At 41.6% G+C, this 24,082-nt stretch overlaps 1 protein-coding gene across 1 annotated transcript in view; it reads left to right on the forward strand.

Annotated features, from left to right (window-relative positions):
- The window catches only part of LOC142375062 (heparan sulfate glucosamine 3-O-sulfotransferase 5), a 94,458-nt gene that overhangs the window by 43,868 nt on the left and 26,508 nt on the right, over nt 1-24,082 (forward strand). Inside the window, exon 2 of the mRNA XM_075458981.1 lies at nt 9,527-9,602. The gene's annotated coding sequence lies outside the window, so the exon portion shown is untranslated. The remainder of the gene's footprint in view (nt 1-9,526; nt 9,603-24,082) is intronic.

Genomic DNA, 24,082 nt, shown 5'->3' on the forward strand with positions numbered 1-24,082 from the left:
CACACACACACACACACACACACACACACACCACAGTCAGTGCCACCTCCTAACCAACAAGGTTGTGCAAAAAACAGGCTAGGCTTTTTATTCGTGCTCCAGCCTGACTGGATAAAATAAGTAATAATTTCAGCATGATCAATTCCCCCCATACTGATGTAGTGAAGATGTAGCCTACAGTCGTTTATCTAGAAATACCTCATTTAAGTCTCCACGCACACGGAGGTATCCATTCTGCTATTGTCCTCAGTCCTCCCATTAAAAAAACATGCTGTCATTCTGCTAACATTTCGCCTAACATTAGCCTACTGCTTACCGGGCTGGCTATTCTGACCTCCTCAATCTGTCCCTGGGTCACGTCTGTCTCCTCCTTCTCCTCTGAATCCACCTCGATAGCTTCTTCCTGTGTTTGGCCTACACTGTTCTACGGAGACACGTGCACTGGGGGCTGCTGATGTTGACGGCCCTGGCCCTGCACCTGATGGCCCAGCACCCGGTGCTGTGGTCGTGTTGGAAGCACTTGCAAAGATGTCAGTAAGCTTCACACATTTTGCTGCTTGTAGGCTTTTTAGCCTTTTATCTCGCAGCTTCTGTGCACCACCCTTTCGTTTCTGTTGTTTATCCATTTCGGTTTTTGACTGTTCTCTCCTAGTCTTCTTCTTCTTCTTCTTCTTCTTCTTCTTCTTCTTCTTGTTCTTGTTCTGTTTAATGGCGGGTCATATCTTTTCGACATATACCGCCACCTACTGAACTACTTCACAGGAGTGTGTAATAAGGACATAGCCTATGACATTTCATTTCAAATCAACAAAGTAAACTAAAACAAAACCAAATAAACAGAAATAAAATTAAAAATAAAACATTATTAAATTCTTTTCCATAAACCTGTATCATTTAGATACATAAGTAAATATCTGACTCTTATTTCTTTCATTTCTTGTTCCTGCAATACATTGTTAATTTCATTTTCTGCCTCAAGGTTTTTCCATATCTGTCTGGATTGATCAAACTTTTTACATTTAAATAAAACATGTGCGACATCTTCTAACACTTGACATTCTGAGCACATGCCATTACTTTTCCCTATCAAATATAAACTAGCGTTAAGACCTGTATGACCCAATCTCAGTCTGGTAAATGCGACTTCTTCCTGTCTGTTAAGACCCAATGATGTAATTCTTTTCCCTCCTATACTTCTCTGGTTCTGATGGTAGTGTCTGGCATTACTCTCTGCTTCCCATTCATCTTGCCATCTTTTCATAATTTCTGCTTGGATAAATGCTTTAATATCACCTTTGCCCATTGGAACTTGAATCGTAACTTGCTCTGATTCCATTGCCTTTTTAGCTAGTTTGTCAGCCATTTCGTTTCCCATAATGCCATAATGGCCTGGAATCCAACAAAACTGAATTATTAATCCTAAATTAGAAATATTTAATAACAGGTGCTTCACTTCTAATATCAGATCCTCACGTGTTGTGTTTCCTGTTATGAAACTTTGTAGTGCTGCCATAGAGTCAGTACAGATAATTGTTCTAAAAAGGCTTGATCTCTTCCACCCATCGTAGGGCTGTTATTATTGCAGTCATTTCTATAGAGTATATTGATAGGAAGTCACTCACTCTGTATTTGTATCTCTTATCAAATTCTGGGATGTAAATACCAATACCACACCGACCATTGAGGTCTTTAGATCCATCTGTAAATATTTTCATATATCCATAATAATTATTCAAATAGTTTAAGCAAGCATTAGTAAAACTTTGTTTGATACTATGTTCTCTTTTTTCTGCCAATAAATCAATGTTTACTATTGGATCAGGGAGCACCCACGGAGGAATACAACTTAAAGCTAATGCTGGTCCACATTTTATCTCTTTTAAACCATAATTATTAACTAATTTATCAATATTCCAACCAAACTCATTGGACTTTTTAGAATATTCCCAACAATCATTAAATACAGAGAGAGATGGGTTGTCAGAACTTCCCTTCAGCCTGACCCAGTAGGTTAATGACAATTTATCATATCTGAACTTAATAGGAGGTTCCTTGGCTTCTACTAATAAAGCACTTGTAGGAGTTGTTGAATAGGCACCTAGGGCAATCCTTAGAGCCCTAAATTGCATTCTTTCAATTTTCTTAAGGGAAGACTTACATGCTGAGCTATATATTATACAACCATACTCAATATTTGATCTGATCAGTGCTATATATATGTCAATCAAAGATTGTCTGTCAGTTCCCCAGTTATGACCAGTGACCATCCTCATAAGATTAATTACCTTTTTACATTTGGTTTCAATATATTCGATATGATATTTCCATGTGAGTTTGGAGTCCAACATCATTCCCAGATACTTAAATTTTTCCCTTCTCTCAAGTTGCTGATTATATAGCATAAGTTTGTGGGTTTCATGAACTTTCTTCCTGGTAAAATACACAACCTGTGATTTTTGTACAGAAAATTTAAAACCCCAATCCACTCCCCATTGCTCAAGTATATTAATATCCTTTTGCATCTTGCCATTAACATATGTGATGTTGCGCCCTCTTCTCCAGATGACAGCATCATCTGCATATAATAAACCTTCATTATTTTCTCCCAGTTTCTCGTATATGTCATTAATCATTATATTGAACAAGATCGGACTAATAACACTTCCTTGAGGAATACCATTTTCTACAATAAATTCATCGGATAGTGTATCTCCTACTTTGATCCATATGGACCGTTGAGAAAGGAAGTTAAGTATATAGTTATACATTTTCCCATGAATTCCTAATTTTTCTAGCTTGATCAAAAGACCTTCTCTCCACATAGTATCATAAGCTTTCTCAATATCCAGAAACACTGCAACCATCACTTCTTTCATTACTAATGACTTTTCAATTTCATTGCATACTTTTACCAAAGCATCAGTTGTTGACTTGCACTTCCTAAATCCTGTTTGATATCCTTTAAGAGGGTTGGTGTATTCCATCCATCCATCCATCCATTATCTATACCGCTGAATCCGTCGATCGGGTCGCGGGTGGGCTGGAGCCTATCCCAGCAGTCAATGGGCGAGAGGCGGGGTACACCCTGGACAGGCCGCCAGTCCATCGCAGGGCCACATAGAGACATACGAGACAAACAACCATGCATGCTCACACTCACTCCTAAGGACAATTTAGAGATGCCAATCAACCTAACATGCATGATTTTTTGGACAGTGGGAGGAAGCCGGAGTGGGTTGGTGTATTCTAAGAAATAATTTAGACGTGTTACTAAAAGTTTTTCCATTAGTTTGCCAAGATGTGAAGTGAGTGCAATAGGTCTATAATTTCCTGGGTCACTTGAGTCTTTCCCTGGTTTAGGGAATGGAAGGATTCTCGCCCATTTCCATATATATGGTAATTTCCCTTCATTCCATACTTTGTTAAAAAGATTAAGTATTTTTTCTAAAATATTGTTCGGTAATTTCCTGAACATAACATAACATAAGTTATCATTCCCTGGAGCAGAGTATGCAGTATTATTTAATGCCCTTTTAAGTTCAGTTTAAACTCTGAATCCATAAAAGACATATTTGATTCTTTGGTGTATAAGATATTCCGATTTACTTTCATTACTTCTTCTTTCCGTTTTTTATATCGTTCCTCAAGATGGTTACCCTTGTGTATATCTGCAAAACCTTTAGCCAGCATATTGGCTTTATCAATATCTGAAATGGCTTGAATCCCATCTTTGATTAAAACAGGGATATGAGGAGGTTTATATTTTCCTATCATCTTCTTTATCATCATCCAAACTTCATTCAAAGTTGTTTCTCTACCTATTGAAGAACAAAATTGTCTCCATGATTCCCTCTTAGTCTCTTTAATTATTTTCCGAGCTACAGCCTTCTTCCCTTGATAACTAATAAGATTGTCCATCGTAAGTGTTCTACGTAGTATTTTAAAGGCTCTATTCCTATCCTTGATGGCTTTAGAGCACTTATCGTTCCACCATGGAACATTAACTTGTTTCTTTTGATTCTGATTAATAGGAATACTTTGACTAGCAGCAGAAAATATAAACGCACTGACATTTCCATTCATTTCATCAACTGTTTGTTCATTATTAATGGATAGATTTCCACTTCCTTCACATATTTCTACATATTTCTCCCAGTCTGCTTTTTTAAAAACCCATCTTTGAGGAACATAGCCTTGTTCAATCTTAATCTCAACATCAACTTGGCATATAATTGGGAAGTGGTCACTACCCATGCTTGTATTTGTATCTATTTCCCACTCACATCTACTAGCAATTTTCCTATTTACTAAGGTAAGATCAATACAGGACATTTCATTTTTATAAATATTAATTCTAGTGCCATGGCCATTATTTAAACATACTAACATTCTGTCATTCATCATGTCTTCTACTGCTTCACCATTCAAATCTGTCTGTTTACTGCCCCATAAACTATTGTGAGCATTGAAGTCTCCACACCAAATCTCTCTGCCGTTTTCCTTGACAATACTTTTCAATAATTCACTAGTTAATGGTTTACATGGGTTGTAATAGTTAATGATTGTAAAATTCCCACTAACTTCATTAAATATTTCAGTAATCACACATTCATGATCTTTGGACTTAGTATATCTATATGGAACTCCTAATTTAATAAATGTCATACACCCCCCACCTCTATCTTTTTCTCTATCATATCTGATGCTATTGTATCCTTTCAGTATAAAATCCAGGTGTGGTTTAAGCCATGTTTCCTGAATGCATATTACTTCAGGTTTCTTTTCTAATTCATGTACATATCTCTTAAATTCTTGGCCATTCGCAATTAAACTTCTAGCATTCCATTGTAGAATGAGAAGTACCATCAAACTTTTAACTAGTATTTTGCCCAGCATATTTATTATTCATCATCTCTTGTATCTTGTTTGTTTGTGAACTGAATCCTAAAAAGTCATTGGCAGTTTCTACAATTAATTTGACCTTATCAATTCCCTGTGGGAGATCTGTTATTTTAGTAATCACTGTGCAAATAAAGGCAAGAAAGTCACTTTTCTTAACCAACATCATTTCTTCTGACATTTTCTTTTTGAATTGGCAGCATTCTGACTGATGAGCATCAGGCTTATTGGCCTGCTGGATTCTCTCATTATAACTCCTGGGATTCACTCTGGGGTTTGCTCCTACTGGGTTGTTAGCACTTAACCTCCCAGTCTTTTGTTCAATTATATCGTGAGGAACTTCACGGTTATTTTTCTTCACAATATCAATTTTCTTTGCAGCCTCTGCATAAGAAACTTTATGGGAGATTTTATACTTCTGGACTTCTCTGGCCTCTTTGTGTTTCTCACAACCTCCATAAGCTGCACTATGGTTGCCTCCACAATTACAGCATTTCAATACAGCATCTTGTTCGCATTTACCATATTTATGCTCTACTCCACACTTAGCACATCTAGGTTTTCCTCGGCATTGATTAGCAACATGACCAAATCGTTGACACTTAAAGCATCTTAATGGAGGGGGAGTATACTCTCGCACTGTATAAGACATATAGCCCATTTGAACTCTGGTTGGTATCTCTTTATTGAAGCATAACAAAATAGACATACTTTCTATTTTCTCTTTGCCTTTTGTCAGGCGTTTAGCTTCAACAACACCGTACTCTTTTAAACTTTCCATAATCTCCTCTATTGTTACCGAAATTGGAATTCCAGATATTACCCCTCTGCTCTTAGATGTTGCACCAGGAATGTGTGATGTTATCTTAAGTGAATTGAGTGTAGTTTTCTTGAGAATGTTATTTTGCTGCTCCTTAGAGTTTGCAAAGATCAATATCCTTCCATTTCCCATGAACCGCGCATGATTAATCTTGCCCATTTCCTTCTCAATTGCTTTCGTTATATGAATTGGGTGTAGATCGGGTCCTCCTTTTTGATCAAAAACTACAATCACTTTCCAAACTTCATCCTGGGCTCTCAATGGGTTGCTCAGTTCAGCTTTGTTCTTCTTCGCCATTATCGTTGATTCTATGGAATCCCCTTCACTGTCTGATCGTTGCCTTGCTTGCTTTTTGTTATTTATAACATCCTCCCAAAACATATTCCCATCATCAAGCATGTTATCTAAACTTAGAGATGCAAACTGTCCACCAGATGTCTCAGCCATTGTCCAAATTACATTCACTGTGAATAGTTTACCGTCCTTCTGTTGTTTTGCTTCACAAACGATATTCCCGCTGTTAGTGTTTTTCCGGAAACGAGCGCCGTGCCAACTTCGATTGTCACTCCAACCCCTCTCCTAGTCCGTTCAGCTCAAATGGTAGGATTGATGACCTGTGTTAACGGTGAGGGGAGGGGCGGGCCAAAGAGGTGCTGAGAGATTTCATTGGACTAGTCCCGTCTACATGAAATCGTGGGCCGCCCGCCGGTCACTGTTTTTTTTTTTTTACATTAATCAAAAAAAAAAAAAAAATCCCGACATCAACGGCCCTCGAGGGGCGTCGGCCCACCGGGATAAATGCCCGGTATGCCAGACTGTCAGTCCAGCCCTGGTTTCAAATCTAGAGAAAAAAGAATTAAGGTCGTTGGGGAGAGATGCTGGGGTGCTGCCAGGGATGTTTACAGGGTTGCTGTTGGTAGGTAGGTTTACAGGCGCCATTCTCTTAAGGCCCTGCCAAGCTGAACGGAGGTTTCCCTGAGAAAACTTTTCCTCCACTTTGTTCTTGTAGTTGAGCTTTGCAATCTTAATGGCCCTGTTACCCTCCTTATTGACCTCCTTTTTCTCTGTCTCTGAAGAAGATCCGTTTCTCATTGTTGTTCTCATTGTTTGTGACCCAGGGTTTTTGTTAGGGAAGATGGTGACTGTCTTGGGTATGGTGTTTTTCTCACAGAAGTTGATGTATGATGAGACCACCTCAACTTGTTCGTTTAGGTCATCAGAAGAGGAGAGGAGATTGCTCCAGTTGGTGGACTCAAAGCATCCCTGGAGAATGGTTATGCTCTCACTGGTCCACTGCCTGATGGTCTTAGGTGCTGTTTACACATACCCGGGTATTTTGATAAACGCATATTTTCTAACCTTCGTTTTAAAAAAAAACTTGGTGCACACAGCCCCGTTTTCAAAAAAAAACACGTCTACATTGCTCCGCATAAATACGCTATCAGGAGCTGTTAAATTACGCCAAGCCTGACGGTGGTATGGCCGGGCTCTGTCTGCCAACAGAAGCTCCGCAATTGCTGCTCTCCGCGCCGTAATGCGCCTTTGTTGTTCAATACATTGTATGACTGTAATTTTCAAAATCACACAAGCGAGTATAGCTCTCAACAACAGAAATACTGCTAGTACCTCCATGCTTGCCAGATAGGGGCGGGGCTCTGTACTATGACGACAACTCCGCATTCCATTCTGAAAACTCCGTTTTCGTCTCTTTCAACCAGTTTACACACAAACGCTAAACGGAGTTTTTAAAAAATCTCCACTTTTGCCGGAGTTTTTTTTTAGCTTCGTTTTCGGAGTAAAAAACTCCGTTTGTGTATAAACGAAAGGCACAAACGAAGGGAAAGATCTTCGTTTTTCAAAATACCCGGGTATGTGTAAACAGCACCTCAGTCACCTTCTTGATTTTCCTGATGATTGGGGTGTAGGCAGGAGCAAGCAGGATGTTGAAGTTATCAGCTGAGCCTAAGGGGGGAAGGGTGACAGCTGTGTTGGCATCCGTAACCGTAACATCTGTCGAGTGTCTTGTACGTGTCGAATGCTCCTGCAAAAGTTGTTGGTGCAGGTGTAGAAGTTCCTGAGCACCTTGAGGGGTAGCTTAAAGTCTCTCATTCTTCTAAGGAGGTACGCATGCTATCTGGCCTTCTTCACAAAACTGGTCCTGTGAGATGGTTGCTCCCAGGTACTAAAAGGTGTCTTTCCCCCTGAGAGCCATTGATGAAAAGTGGATGGAAGCCCCTCTGGTACTTTCTGTTGAAGTTCACTATCAGTTATTTTGTTTTGCTGACATTAAACAGGTGATGGTTCTGGGCCTCAATGGCTTTTTAGCAGCTATTCTTCCCTTGAAGACTTGTTCCGTAAATCATCTGCTTATGGTCATTCTGCAGATTTTCTCAGACTCTGATGTAGAAGCATTCATCTCTGCCTGAAGATCAGCAGTGGTCTTCCTTATGTCTCTAGTACTTAAAATCTTGAGGCGTCTGACATCTGCTTCAGTCATCTTTCATTTCCTGCCTCTTCCTTGGTGCATTTTGTAAGTACCAGTCTTGGAAATTGACTCCAAAGCATACTTGACTTGTCCCAGAGACCATCCAGCATCATGAAGTGCTTTCATGCATGGACTCTTTCATTTTCCATGAGCTCTTGGCAGTTTACCATTTTGAACAGGATTGAGGAATTTCAAACTGAATTTCCCTTTTATACCCAAATTTGAACCAGCTAATTGGGCTTCTCTGAAAAGTCAGAAATAAATCAAGCTTGACATTCAACCACCAAAACAATCTTTTTTTTGTTCAGGAATGCAAGTAGATAAATATAATTTGACATCTTAATGAAAACAATAATAATGTGCTTTACGATTTTTATTTCTTATTTTTTGAAAAGCAGTACATTAGAACATTCCTGAATAACAATAATGATTCTTGGCATTACATTAATTGGGTAACCTTTTAAAATATTTTTTTTCAAAATTATTCACTGTTGACCCATGTATATCTGTTCATATCTGTGTCATTCAACAGTACGCTCTCCAGTAGAAAAAAACACACTCTCACAGCAGGTTCTAATTTTTTATTTACTGGACAATGAGAATATTTTACCAGCATTTCAGACACAGTCTCAAGATTTCAGAAGTGTACAGAGTCTGTAGAAAACAAACAAAATGTATGTAGACAAGTCTCCTCCCATTATCCTTTTTTCTCCCTTTTCACCTCTTATGAAACATTTCAGAAAACTATTTTACATTAACTAGGAATGTATAGAAATAGTGCAAAAGCTTTGTTGGCGGATGATCCAGTCAACTATCACGAGGTTGAGATTGGTCTACTCACAAAAGAAAAGAAAATTCTATTTAGATCAGACAGCATTTTCTTTAGGTAATCGGATAAAACAAATAAATAAATCAAACAAGGAGATGCATCAAGCAGTACAGCCAACTACATCAGTAACCCACAATATATGTATTGATACCACCAGCAATTGTCTACTATACATGGGGTGTCTATTCAGCCCATAGTTTCACAAATCTATTCATTTGAAGGCAATGGGAGAATGGGATTTTTTTTTAGAGCCTATCCTAGCAGGGTACACCCAGGACAGGTCGCCGGTGAGGAGAAAAACAATTTTACACTAATTCGTTTGAACTATTGTTTTATTCTCACCTGCAGACTTGATCAGACGTAGACATGTTCTGAATGGTTGGAGACATGGCATTTTTCATTATATTTTCTGCTCTCTGTCCTCTGAACTCGGTAGAATTTAAGGTTGTAATCATCCACTTGATTTGATTGAATTTCTCTTTATATATTACAGATCCTGGATCAGCAAGTCTGCTTCAAGAAGTATCCAGGTGCAAAACACCACCTCTGGCAGACATGAGGATTAAAGGGTATGCACTAATCTTTTCTCTCACCATATTACTTCTCTCATTCCTATTGAAGGACCAGATGCTCCAGTTGATGTGAAAGGTGTGAAGCTAAGTTAAAAACGAAGTAAATCCTCCAGAATGCTCAGTGACTACGAGCACTGTCAGTGTGGAGCTTCAAATGCAAAGAAAACAACAAAATTAGGGAGGAGTTTTCATAATGTTTTGGCTCATGAGTGCATTTTGTTGAATTGGTCTAATGTCTCTGCTGGCTGGCACAAAGCAGAAGAAGCTCCTTCCCAGCCTGACCTTAGCTTTTGTCCTTCTTCTGTTCACCTGTCTTGCTCAGAGGGCTGGTGAGGCCTGCTGCTGCTTCTCCTGGAATATGCTGTTCGTTAAGTACAGACCTGAGCTAGCTGGGGCTGGAGTTGAGTGCAGGTAGCCAGAACAGTAAATCCAACTATAGTCAAGCGTGGCCGTGTCTCTCTCCCTCCCTCTTTCCCTCCAGCTTAGCTGAGCTCTGTTTCTGCTTATACACATTCCATGGCACATTATTAATCCTACCCCTCATATCTCTTCTCATGTGTCAGCACCTCTGCTGCTTTATAGGCTCATTCTGAAATGAAGTGACAGGTCTGCTTTGAAATATCACCAAATTAAGACTGCTGGCATGTGTAAACAACACAAATATACACCAAAAACTACGAATCAAATGCAGGGCACTGTCTAGCTCCCCTGTTAAAACTTTGTTTAGCCTATAATATTTCAAGGTTGACTTGTGTTGTTCAGCATGTTCAGCCGATTCTAAATCAGTCACCCGTCAGGTTATTTTAGCAAGCTACAGTTGAATTATATCTGTGATATGCATTTGCTCCTTAAAAAATGACATTCATTAATCACAGTTAAATAAATACTGTTAATTAATTTTCCATTATATCTGCTCATTTTCCAGCAAGAGTTGAATTGAATTGAATTCAGTTTTATTTATATAGCGCCAAATTACAACAAATGTCATCTCAAGGCACTTAAATAGTAAAGTCCAATTCAAGCCAATTGGAATTCAATTCATTGTAATCATAATTATTTTCAAAATAATCCAATTCATTCATATAGAGCCAATTCAAAAACTATTTCCTAGCTAAGGAAACCAACAGATTGCACCGAAACTTGTCTTCAGTTCAATCTCCCGTCCTGAGCGTGCCTGAGGCGACTGTGGAGAGGAACGACTCCCTTTGAACAGGAAGAAACCTCTGGCAGAACCAGAACCAGGAAGGGTGGCCATCCGCCTCCACCAGCTGGGGTTTGAGAAGACAGAAAAGAGGGGACAACAAACACTGTAACACCATTCAAAGGATACCTGTTGGAACAGGGAAACACGAGTTAATGACCACAATAATGTCACATATACATAAAGAGAGTAAAGTGAGGAAAGGTGTGACAGATGAGGCCCCCCAGCAGTCTGGGCCTATAGCAGCTTAACTATGGGATGTTTCAGGATTACCTGAGCCATCCCTAACTATAAGCTTTATCAGAAAGGAAAGTTTTAAGCCTGGTCTTAAAAGTGGAAAGGGTGTCTGCTTCCCGGACATTTACTGGCAGCTTTGAAGACGTCAGTCTCAGACAAAGCTATCCTGTCTGCATAACACCATTAAAGTGGAATTAGCACGATTCTAACCAAGAAAAGTTTCACGTCTCATTATGACTTTTGTTCAATTCAAAAGCTGATCTATGTTGAAGTCTAAAGATTTTCATTAGGATGATATCCAGTCTCCTAAATACTGCTTAGTATTGAGTTCCATACACAGGGGAATGAATGAGGAAGATGGGAGGGTGTTCCGACACAGATTTGGGAAAACTGCAGCCCAAAAAATTAATTTTCTATTAATTAAAGTTAATTGGATTAACCAGTTCTTTGTGTGATCAACTAACACAGCACAAGCACAGCAAGCTCATTTAATACAGACCAAAGAAATCTACCATGACAAACAAAGTAATGTTGAATCACTAACAATCACATCTGTTAGTAATCAGAAGCAGGTTATGTACTGACAATTCCCGAAAAGCTTGGATCTTGTGTAAATAGTCTTTGACCATGACAGTGACCTCACTTATCACTTGTTGAAAAAATTTGAGCTTGCCTGTTTGGGTCTGAGCAAAGCAGAGTGTCCATTTACTTCAGGAAATAAACTCCTACCACTACCCAAGGATCATGAGACATCAGTCTTCAGTTTAACAGTTTAAATTTGCATGACCGTGGACAGTTCACAAGAATAAAGATAAAGTTATTAAGGCCTCATGAAAATAAAAAAGAATTTGATCGATTTGAACTCACCAAACAGTTGACTATCTCCATAATCTACTGTCCACCCTTCAATTTCTTTGAAAGGTTGCTGTTCCAGAACAAGAAGAATGGTGAATATAAACTTTCTATTGTCTGAAACAGTTTAAAATTTTATATACCCCATCACTCTCAGCCCAAAGCATGTAGATAAAAATGCTGACAGCTTAAGAAGGCATGGTACATTGAAAGAAAAGAAAAAAAACTTTCTGCTGCCAAATCAGCAAAGACCTCTGGACCAAACAACACAAACAGAGAAGATAAGAGAAACGGGCACAAACATATTGTAATTCCATATGTGGTAGGGGTGTCTGAGAAACTTTGAAGGATCTTCTCCAAACGTGACATTCTGGTGCGTTTCAAACCCATGAACATCCTCTGACAGACAGACTGGTTCATCCAAAGGATAAAACACCCAAACACAAACCGAGTGGTGTTGTATATGCAGTGCAGCGAGGAGTGTACAGACCTGTATACAGGAGAAACTAAACAGTTTCACACGGACCAACACAAGAGAGCCAGCTCTTCAGGGCCAGACTCAGAAGTTCACCTCCATCTTAAGGAAGAGGGACTCCCTGAGGATGGTAACATCTGCCTTCTGGACAGAGAAGATGGATGTTTCCAGGGAGGAGTCCAGAAAGACATCTATGTTAAACTGGAGAAAAACTTTTAGAACACAGGCGCGGTCTCAGGTAGCATCTTCCCAGCACCTACAATGCAGCCTCGACTCTCCTCCCCAGGTGGTTTCACACCTTACCCCAAAACGTGCTTTTTCAGAATCCTGTATGGACTTGGATTGGCTGACTGGTGTTGTCTGTTCATATGCAGCTTACAGAGACATGCTAATACCCACTAAGAGGGTTCAAATTTACCCCAACAAAAGAAACATGGGTTGATAAATCTGTGAAGGCGGCAATAAAGACAAAGATATTAACACTGAGCAACTTAAAGGGACAGTTCGCCTCTTTTGACATGAAGCTGTATGACATCCCATATCAGCAACATCATTTCTGATTATTTTCTTAAAGCTGAGTTATACTTCTTTTAACTGCCCTTGCGCTTGCGTCTTGCACTTGTGTTAATGGCTCGAGACGTTTATGCTTCATTTAGCTTTGCCGGCGCTTGCGTGTGCTGCGTGGCGATTCACCGCCAGGACAGTAGGTGGAGCAGCAGGTTTTTTCAATGACAAGCCTACTATGATGAAAGGAAATTCACCGCCAGGACCTCTTCGAGTGGATTCATGCTTCTTCTTCTTGTAAATAGCCGGTATTTTGTCAGATTTTCAACACCTTGGGGGTCTAAACGACTACTTTCTCGCCTGAAAATGTTTCAAATGTTGCTAAAGTTATATATTTACAGAGTTTATAGCTTAAGGGAAATCAGCTTTTCAGGCTGGCTGATTTCGGCTCGGACAGGAGTGAAGTGCACTGTGTGTAAACGCACTGCATACTGTCAGATCGATGAGTATGGCGTTTTCAAGTAGTAGGCGGTTTCGAACACAGCCAGTGGCTTGCGCTTGCGTCTTGCGTAAAGTTTAGAAAATTGAGGTGACATACGCAAGCACGCAAGGGGGGGGCTTGCAACCGCGCAAGGGCTTGCGTTGCGTCTTGCGTTGCGTCTTGCGTCTTGCGTTGCGTCTTGCATTGCGTCTTGCGTTGCGTCTTGCGTTGCGTCTTGTGTTACCGACTATAAACCAGGCTTTACCCCCTGCTGTGTCCTGTGAGCCGAGTTCCAGCCTCGTTTTGTTGACGTTGACGAAGGTAGTCCGGCTAGTTGGCCGGGGTTTAAAAAATAAAGCGTTTTGCTTCTCAAAACAATATGCGTTCAACAGAGTAATACATTTGCATCACAAAATCGTTCTCCAGGAAAAAGTCAGACCTCACAATCGCTTGGCACTATTTTCTTTCCCTTCGTATCACTGCCTGCTGTGTAGACCGTGCAGACCGAAGTGCAGACCGAGCAGTCCCCTGCTTCTGAGCAGTAAACACCGTAACAAGCGCGGCTGTCGGCAGGCGGCTGCACGCATTGATGGACACACAATATTTCAATATTTGGTATGAGATTTTATGATTTTCTATCCCTCAGTGGATATTTCCATACCAGTAGATCTCAGTGGAATGTGTGCTCTCGGGCAATGTCTCTATCCAAAAAGAGTGGATACAGGCTGAGGATTTTCTTTACAGCGCACAAGCCACCTGCTGGCGAGGCAGGGGATTGCAGTACTTCACAAAAGCAAGCTCTGTAACCTGATGTGGGTTACATAAAGTTACAAGTTTCTAAAGGACTTGACGAATGTGAATATGGGGGAACAGAGGGAAAAAATCTGTTCAGCTGTGAATGATTTATAATGTAGAAATCACCTGCCGCCGCTCTATTTGCAGTAGAGATCCATCCATCCATCCATCCATTATCTTCCGCTTGTCCGGGGATCGGGTTGCGGGGGCAGCAGCTTGAGCAGAGAAACCCAGACATCCCTGTCCCCGGCCACTTCCTCCAGCTCTTCTGGGGGGACCCCGAGGCATTCCCAGGCCAGCCGAGAGACATAGGCTACGGCTACACGGAAACAAAACGAGTTTTTTTTTTAAAACGGGTACGAAAATTCTTGCAACCACACGACAACGCTGCTGTAAAGACTCAGGTCCAGACGAAAACGGATGAAAACGATGAAACGATGCAGTACACACGCCACTGTGTCACGCCACGCTGTGAGACAATAGAGAAGTCTCACACCGTCAACGTTTGACTGACGCAAAAACGTTTTCGCTGTAATAATGGAAACGAAACGACCTCGTTTCCCACTCTGGAACCCGTTCTCAAAAACTATTGTTTTGGGGTAGTGGGAACGCCGGCTCCGTGTGGCCGCGACAGCGAAACGATAAGAAAAAGTATCGTTTACAGTGAAAAACGTTTTCGTGTAGCCGCAGCCATAGTCTCTCCGACGTGTCCTGGGTGGGACGGGCCCGGAACACCTCACCAGGGAGGCGTCCAGGAGGCATCCTAACCAGATGCCCGAGCCACCTCATCTGACTCCTCTGGATGTGGAGGAGCAGCGGTTCTACTCCGAGCCCCTCCCGGATGTCCGAGCTTCTCACCCCATCTCTAAGGGAGAGCCCAGACACCCTATCGAGGAAACTCATTTCGGCCGCTTGTATTCGCGATCTCGTTCTTTCGGTCACTACCCACAGCTCGTGACCATAGGTGAGGGTAGGAACATAGATTGACCGGTAAATCGAGAGCTTCGCCTTCTGGCTCAGCTCCTTCTTCACCACGACGGGCCGGTGCAGAGCCCGCATCACTGCAGACGCCGCACCGATCCGTCTGTCAATCTCCTGCTCCATTCGTCCCTCACTCGTGAACAAGACCCCGAGATACTTGAACTCCTCCACTTGGGGAAGGATCTCATTCCCGACCCAGAGAGGGCATTCCAACCTTTTCCGGCCGAGGACCATGGTCTCGGATTTGGAGGTGCTGATTCTCATCCCAGCCGCTTCACACTCGGCTGCGAACCGCTCCAGTGAGAGCTGAAGGTCACGGCCCGACGACGCCAACAGAACTGCATCGTCCGCAAAAAGCACAGACCCGATTCTGAGGTCGCCAAAACGGACCCCCTCAACGCCCTGGCTGCGCCTAGAAATTCTGTCCATAAAAATTATGAACAGAATCGGTGACAAAGGGCAGCCCTGACGGAGTCCAACCCTCACAGGAAACATATCCGACTTACTGCCGGCAATGCGGACCAAACTCTGACACCGGTCATACAGAGACCGAACAGCCCATATCAAGGAGTCCGGCACTCCATACTCCCGGAGCACCCCCCACAAGAGTCCCCGAGGGACACGGTCGAACGCCTTCTCCAAGTTCACAAAACACATGTAGACCAGTTGGGTGAACTCCCATGCACCCTCCAGGATCCTGCCGAGGGTGTAGAGCAGGTCCACTGTTCCACGGCCAGGACGAAAACCACACTGCACCTCCTGAATCCGAGATTCGACTATCCGGCGGATCCTCCTCTCCAGTACCCCCGAAAAGACCTTACCAGGGAGGCTGAGGAGTGTGATCCCCCTATAGTTTGGAACACACCCTCCGGTCCCTCTTTTTAAAGAGGGGGACCACCACCCCGATCTGCCAGTCCAGAGGCACTGCCCCCGATGTCCACGCGATGCTGCAGAGGCGTGTCAACCAAGACAGCCCTACAACATCCAGAGCCTTAAGGAACTCAGGACAGACCTCATCCACCCCCGGGGCCTTGCCACCGAGGAGTTTTTTGACCACCTCGGCAACCTCAGCCCCAGAAATGGGAGGCCCCACGTCCGAGCCCCCCAACTCTGCTTCCTCATCAGAAGGCGTGTCGGTAGGATTGAGGAGGCCTTCGAAGTATTCCCCCCACCGACTCACGACGTCCCTAGATGAGGTCAGCAGAGCCCCGCCCTCACCATACACGGTGTTGACGGTGCACTGCTTCCCCCCCCTGAGCCGCCGGATGGTGGACCAGAAACTCCTCGAGGCCGTCCAGAAGTCATTCTCCATGGCCTCCCCGAACTCCTCCCAAGCCCGAGTTTTTGCCTCAAAAACTAATTTCAAAATAATCCAATTCACGTCCCAAGAGCCGGCTTCAGTAGCCGAGGATCAGACCGCCAAGGTCTCTGCCTTCGGCTACCGCCCAGCTCACACTGCACCCGACCCCCATGGCCCCTCCCACGGGTGGTCAGCCAGTCAGAAGGGGGACCCGTGTAGTTTCTTCGGGCTGTGCCCGACCGAGCCCCACGGGCACAGACCCAGCCACCAGGCGCTCGCCGGCGGGCCCCACCCCTGGGCCTGGCTCCAGGGGGAGGCCCCGGTAACCCACGTCCGGGCAAGGGTACACGATGTCCAAAAATATTCATCATCATACTAGGGGTTTTATGAGCTGTTCTTTGTCTGGTCCCTCATCTAGGATCTGTTTGCCATGGGTGACCCTACCAGGGGCTTAAAGCCCCAGACAACATAGCTCCCAGACTCATTGGGGCACGCAAATCCCCCCATCACGATAAGGTGACAGCTCATGGGGGGGGGGCAGTAGAGATCTAGCTATTCATTTTCCTTATTTCATTTGTTCAGTTCTACACAGGCAGCTCTGAATAGGGTTGCCAACCGTCCCTTGAAAAACGGGATGATTCCGTTTTTTCAAGGTACGGTTGGCAACCCTAGCTCTGAATACAGTGACTAAAGATTGAACAAGAACAAAAATTATGACAAATATGACAAATCTGTGAATGTATTCTTTTATCTTCAATTCATAGATAAAAAATATTTGTATTCATTGTTTCATTTCGTGAAGATTTTCTCTCGTGCTTCATTAAGACTTCAAAAGGAGAAAGAACTTTATTTCTACTTTGAACAGTCAATGAACTAACTTTAGATGTAACTCATACATATTTGTTCTTAAGAAAATTTCCATGAAAACCAAGCAAACAGTAAAATCTGTCTTTATACATCATACATTATTTCTTGTTATTCAAATACCAACCAGTAATATTATTTATTGAGGAGGCTGTTGTAGTCTGTCATAATTTTCAACTAATCTGGTGTTTTCTTGCATCATGTTTGGACGTGTGGTAATTACAATCCTAAAGCCACAGATGAAACTCTTCACTTACATTGCCTGAGTTGATATATTCATGCCTGTTCAGACCACTTCACATTATATCTTGAGCCTATGTTTATGTAAACACACACAAATGAGCTAAATTTACATGTAGCTTTTAATGTTGACTGTCCTGTAACAATGGAGCAGCTGAAGGATATGTAAGATCATTTGTATACTTCTTTCTTTTTTTGTTATTTTGTCTGTTTTTAATCGGCATATTGGTAGTAAAGTACAGAATCCCTGAGGCATCAATTCTGGGCATCAATTTTCTAAATCTGATCAAATGAACATTTTCTCCTCACTTAAAGAAAGGCAAGCAGTAAAAAATGAATCAATCTGTTCATCTGTTTTTTAAGTCTGACAATGTTTTTGTCACTCTATGAGCACAGAAAGGCAAAACTGAATTGAATTGAATTGAAATGAAAAGATGTTTTAAAGCCTGACCAAATTGACCTTTTCTCCTCAATTTAATTAAATTCAATTCATTTTATTTATAAAGCGCCAAATCACAACAAATGTCATCTGAAGCGTTTTGGTTTCTTGGTTTTCTTTTGGTTTCCTGCAGCTGTATTCATTTTTGAATGAAGTGATCAGGCACACAGCCTTTGGTCTTTGACTGTGTGGACATTAAGGTTTGTATCTGTCTCCAGGCAACCTCAGAGTTGAAAGCAGATTAATTGTTTCATGTCTTCAGAGGAATCATTTTGATGCTCATTGTGGCTGTGCTGCTCTGACTTCAGTACTCCCTCAAGCTTCTACCTCATGTGTGGGCCACTATTAAAAGGGTGTGGCTGTAACTACAATGACACAATTTCCACTAATTCAATGCATGTGTTGCTCCTTGACAAACCTTAGCCTTTGGCGCTCCTTTCAGCTGCATAACATCAAAGTTATTTGATCTATTTTGCTTAAGGTGTTTCACTATGTATAACAAGCAGCTGGTTAAAAGTTAGATAACTGGACAACTGCTTTCCAGTTTTTTTGGATTGTTTTGGTCGTTCATATCTCATCTCCACCTTTTGCCAGCAGTGAAACTGAGAAAAGCATTTACACTGTAAGTGTACACCTATGAAAGCACAGACTCTTTTCTGGTCAAGCAACACCTTAACTTGTCATAATTTACAGACTGATTATGATTGATTTCTAAGAATTCAAGTTTTCTGTCATTTGGAATTTAACCAAATTACTTTATACCAAATACTACAAGACCAACCTGCCTCAGCTTATTTCACTATGAAAAGATGTGCACTTCAGTGCTATAACAAATGAAAAATGCTTTTATTTTTCAACTTCAAAATGAAAAAAACTGTAGTGAAAAACTGACAAAAGCTGAACGAGCAAAGTTACATGCTACAGGTGCTTCTCTGTCCTCTCCGTCTGTGTACATGAATCTTGAACTAACTGGCACCACTTCCAGCTTTATTGTTTCAAAACAAAAGCACGTATTTCAAAATAGGTTCACAGCACGGCTGCGATTTCACACTTCATGTAGGTCTTTCATGCAAGAACTGCATGTGGACCAAACTAAAATTTAATCAAAAGTAGATTTATTATTCATAACCCTAATGACCAGCCACCTAATACTGAGTCGTTCCACCTCAGGCTAGACCAGTGGTTCCCAAACGTTCTGCTGGGCGTAACTCATAACATCAGAATCACAGAAATTGAAAAGTGTCACAAGTACAAGCAGCAGAGTTTCTAAACCAATGCAGAATTATGGAGAAATAAGTAGTTGAGTGGGAAGCTTAAAAATAGGAACTATACACGATGTGATCGAAGCTACTGCAACTTGCGTCTCCTATAATATGCCCCGTTCTTTAAATTCTAGAAATGCAGTTAAAAAAAAAAAAGAATGCATGAATTAAATGAATAATGAAACAGATTTCTACTTCTGTTTCTGTTTCATATAGTTATCTAACCTAGAAAGTTACCATGAGCAGAAATCGTAACCATAACCAACAAAAAAACAGTCTGGACTTACTTTTTTAGGAGCACCTAAAATATTTTTTCCAAAGAACTCGAGTCATAGCTCAGCCACCATAATTTGGATCATATTATGAATATGCAAATAGATAACAGTAACTGCACACCTGTTATATCATCCAAAGGTTTGAAAATAGACATACTGACTCCCACTTCAGTGTATTTTTGTGTAATGGTCTTGTAGTCTTTGCTCTGGTTTAGTTTCTGTTCTGTGCTCTTTTTTGGTATTTAGTTTGAGCCTTATTTCTTGCATTCTGTTTCAGCTTTCAGTGTTAAGTTCTGTTGTAGTCTTGTTTCTTGTTATTACCCCTGCTGTTACTGGAATCCAGTGTTTCTCTGTATCTTGTTGTCAGTCTGTCCATTTGTCCGTCAATCTATTAGTCAGTAAATCTGTTGGAAACTCTATAGTTCTGTTATTGTGACTTATTTCCATGATTTGCAATCGTGCCTCTGCAGCGACTTTTGTTGTTTCAACTACTCCATCATTCATCTTATCACCCGTCTTCTCCTGCTCATCTGGTAGTCCTGCGTTTGGGCCCTCTTCCTCCTTTTCCTTCAAGACTCAACCACAAATCTTAACACATTTTCTGCTTTGATGATAGGATTTGCTCCTTAAAATGGAATTGTTACGATTCTTTTTCAAACAGATGGAGCAATTCCTTGTTGCCCTTTTGGTCATTCTAGCTATCATGTACCATATCAGCAGTCTGATATTAATACAGATAGAGGCTCATAACAGGAAGGTCACTGATTTGATTCAGAGACAGACAACGTATCTATCAACAGCCCTGTGTGCTGTCAGAGCATCCTTGAGGAAGACGCTGAGCTAAGTCCTGTTCACTTCACTGTTTCCCTCTTGATCAGTATCAGCTAAAAGTGAAGTACAAAGGAACGGTGTTCAAATAAAATCAAATCTAATTTATTTATAGCACATTTCATGTACAAACAATTCAAAGTGCTTCACATAAAATAAAAGCATTGCAGCAGGGAGTGTAAGAAGCATTAAAAATACATAAAATAATATAAAGAGAAACAAATAAAATCATTTAAATGAATTTAAAAACCAGCAACAGTCCAGATAAGTTAAAAGATAGCGTGCAGATTTCATGCATAGACACATGAGAACAGAATGAAGGCCTCGCCTTCATTTTGTAACATCTGTTTTGTGCATTTATTTGATGAAGCTCCTTCTCTCCCTTTAGTTTTGTTGTTTTCTGATATACTTTTGGTTTAATGTAAAGTTAGTATTTGCCTTATAATAGTCCATTGGTTTCACCTGTATCTTGTAACGGTTGGTTTTCAGGGTGTGCGTAGCCTCGTCTGTCCTGCTGTGCTTGGTTAGTGTGTGCGTTCAGCCTGCCTGTTTATCAACCCTGTGTTCACCTTCCCTGTGTCCTCCCGTCATTTGGCCACTTTTGTTTTTCTTGTAAGTCTTGGTGTTTGATGGAGCTTCAGTTTGCCCTCCTGTAACTTTACCTTACTTACGGACTACCTCCTTTTTTTTTTAGCTTTAATCAAAGCTGGCTTTTGTTTGTTTGCCACACCTGCGTCCTGTGGCTGCTTTTGGTCCTCCTCCAGTCACAACAGTTAACATGAACATGGGTATCCCAGCTCTTAGTCTGTGCCTGGTTTTGATTAAACTGGGGACATGCAGTACTTTGCAGTAGTGTTGAGCCGGCATTCATTTCTTTGTTTTACTTCCAAGAAGTCCGACTTTGTTTGAATTATTTAGTGTTTTTTAAAGGAAAATAATTCAAACAAAGAATGACATGATTGCCTCAACTGTTTTCATTTTGACTTTTACATATGCCTCATCCTCAGTTCTCATCAGTCAATTTGGTATTGTCAAGAGGCAGTTACAGTACAGCTAGCAGCCGAACGGGGTAACAGGTTGTTCAGCATGAGGTCACTGGAGAAACACAATCCCTCTGGCTGTCGTATAATATTCCCTCTGATCTGCAAGGCTCAATAGATGTGGCACAGATGTTTTTTTTGTTTGAATCCTGATAGGAAAGTGTGCTATATATTGTGATCTCAGAGAGTTAAAGGTAGCACCTAATTATACTGCAGCATGCAGACAGCCTGATGGTGAGGTGATCTTGGCATTAGTGACAGACCTCTGTTGTGGAAGGCGGATGAAATTTGAAACATCCATACTGGTTTCTTTATGCAAAGCAGAGCAGAGGGCATGCTGGAGGGGATCAGAAAATGTTTCATGGCTGGAAACGGTTGAAAGGTTTAGTGAAACATAGCTAATTAGCTCTGTGCATGTGTCGCCTCCTGCTACAGGGTTATCCCCATACCTCAAACCCACCTCCTCTTCATCTTCAGATTGTCAAACCCTGTGAGCATCCCACCTGTGTAATACATCTGAACATGGTGGGTAAATTAGCCTGAGAACTTGATGTGGTTTATGAAGGGCGTACTCAGACTATAAAGCATCCACCCCTGATTGAAACTGCAAGCATGACTCAAGGTTGCTGCATTTCCAGTCAGGAGCTCATCTGAAGATAAGCTGCAGATCCGGTGAGTGAACGGCACACACTGGTTGTTCAGCATGGAGATATCTTAGCTAACTCTTCACCTTTAAACTCTGTTAGCCTCCTTTCATGATCTACTTCTGTCCCTCTTAGGGTCCCAGCCAGCTCATCTAAAACTGTCCCTGGTTCAACCCTAAAGACATCACTGAGTTTCTTCTCATCTTGTATACCAGTGTCAATGAATTAATCATTTGTTGATAAGAAATACGGGCTAACTGATTCACAAAAATATATTTACAATTTGATTTATCACCCCTCTGAGTTCACTAACTGGAAGCTTAGCTTTTTCAGCTAAAGTCCTCTAATCAGTGAGGGAGAGTAACTCTTTGTTTGCACTTTTCATGAGTCCTAAATGGTCATTTAGCCAAAAAAAACATTACAGTTGATATTGTTACATTTAAGGAAAAAAATGTACTTAAACTTAAGTTAGAATTGTTATTGTACCAAGATATATCAGATATATCATTATCATAAGTGATGTCAAAGTTGATGTGTATTCACATCAATCTATTATCTGTTAAACAAGATGAGACATTCACCAAAAGTAGGAGAAATGACTCTTTGCCTTTGAATCAGTGAGTTTAGTTTCCACCTGACAGAGAGCTGACAATGTAACAAGCAAAACTGGCACCATGGCACCATGGTCTCATTTTCAGAAACTTTGCAGTATTCAGAACTTCAGAAAATCTGCAGTATATTCTGTCAACTATGGCACAATGTTGCTTTCAGTGTCTTGCTGAAGGACATCAAGGAAGTTGTGTTTGTTATTTTAGCTGACCGTCATCACTTTTGGACTCATGCCGATGACTTTTGTAGAAGCTTGTCACCATTATAGATTTATCAGCCCGGCTTCTTTTATAAGTGGATAATCATTCTGCTGCCCTGGGGCCAGTGGTGCAGTTATTTTACAGTTTGATTTTTTTAACTTCATATAACACTTTCCGTACTCGGGTCTGTTTAAAATGAGGAAGCATTTGTAGATTGTCAGACTTCTCAGCCTTCATCACAACAACACACAGTGCCTACACTACAGTCTGCTCGCCCTCCGTGAATCTGCTCAGTGAATCGGACCCCTGGGGAGTCGCCCTGCATTTCATTTATAAGCCATTCGGTGGAGAGTTTGTTAGTTTAGCTGAGCTGAAGCCACAGAAGCAGGCTGCTGCAGAGGGTTCTGGGAATTGAGCGGAGGCACCTGGAGGCCTGGCAACCTGCCAGTTTGTTTCTGTCTCTGTCTGCCTGAAGAGCCACAGCCAGGCCCCAACAACGCCCTGCCTCATTCAAAACTGAGAGATGGATGGCTGTTTGGGCATCCTTTCCTCTGGGGTGCTGGTGGTCCACAGCTGCTGCTGAGACCTCACTGTAAGCAGGTGTTTGTACCTGGTGTGATGCAGGATTCTCCCAGAGGAGCCCATAGCCCCGCCCATATCTCACACACACATGCCCTTCAGTACCCAGCTTTCCACATGCCTCGTAACAAATCCCATTAGAACACTTAACTCAAAGGCTAAAAACAGGCCTGACTTAATCGTGTAAGTTGTCATGGTGTGCAGTTAAGATGTGACATAAAGCACACATTCAAATGAACCTCAAAATAGAAACGCTGGAAATGCTCAGTAATGGATTAAATCTGACATTTGTTGTTCTGGCTTTAGTTGGGATAATGGGTTCCTTTCAAATTCATCATTTTCAAAGCTCAGTCTCACAGAAAAATGGAATAGCAATCTCCACTTTGTTAAGGTTTTGTACACAGGCAGGATCCAGCAGCGACTGAGGGAGACGGATGAAAAGAATGTTAAGTGATTAATTTACAATGAAAGTCTTGGGTTCGTAACCAGATGGCGACAGCAGGAAGAGGGTGGCATGGGTCTCTGGGAGGGGAGGTGCTGGTTAACAAAGAGTGAATTTGAATTCCAGAAAGTTTGTACTGTAAGTTGTTGGTTTGAAACTTAGAATAACTTCTTTGTGGGGAAGCAGACTTATAGTGGTAATGGCGCTGGGGGTGCAGAGTGGCTTTCCT

Source organism: Odontesthes bonariensis, chromosome 24 (assembly GCF_027942865.1).
Source record: "Odontesthes bonariensis isolate fOdoBon6 chromosome 24, fOdoBon6.hap1, whole genome shotgun sequence".
Taxonomy (NCBI): domain Eukaryota; kingdom Metazoa; phylum Chordata; class Actinopteri; order Atheriniformes; family Atherinopsidae; genus Odontesthes; species Odontesthes bonariensis.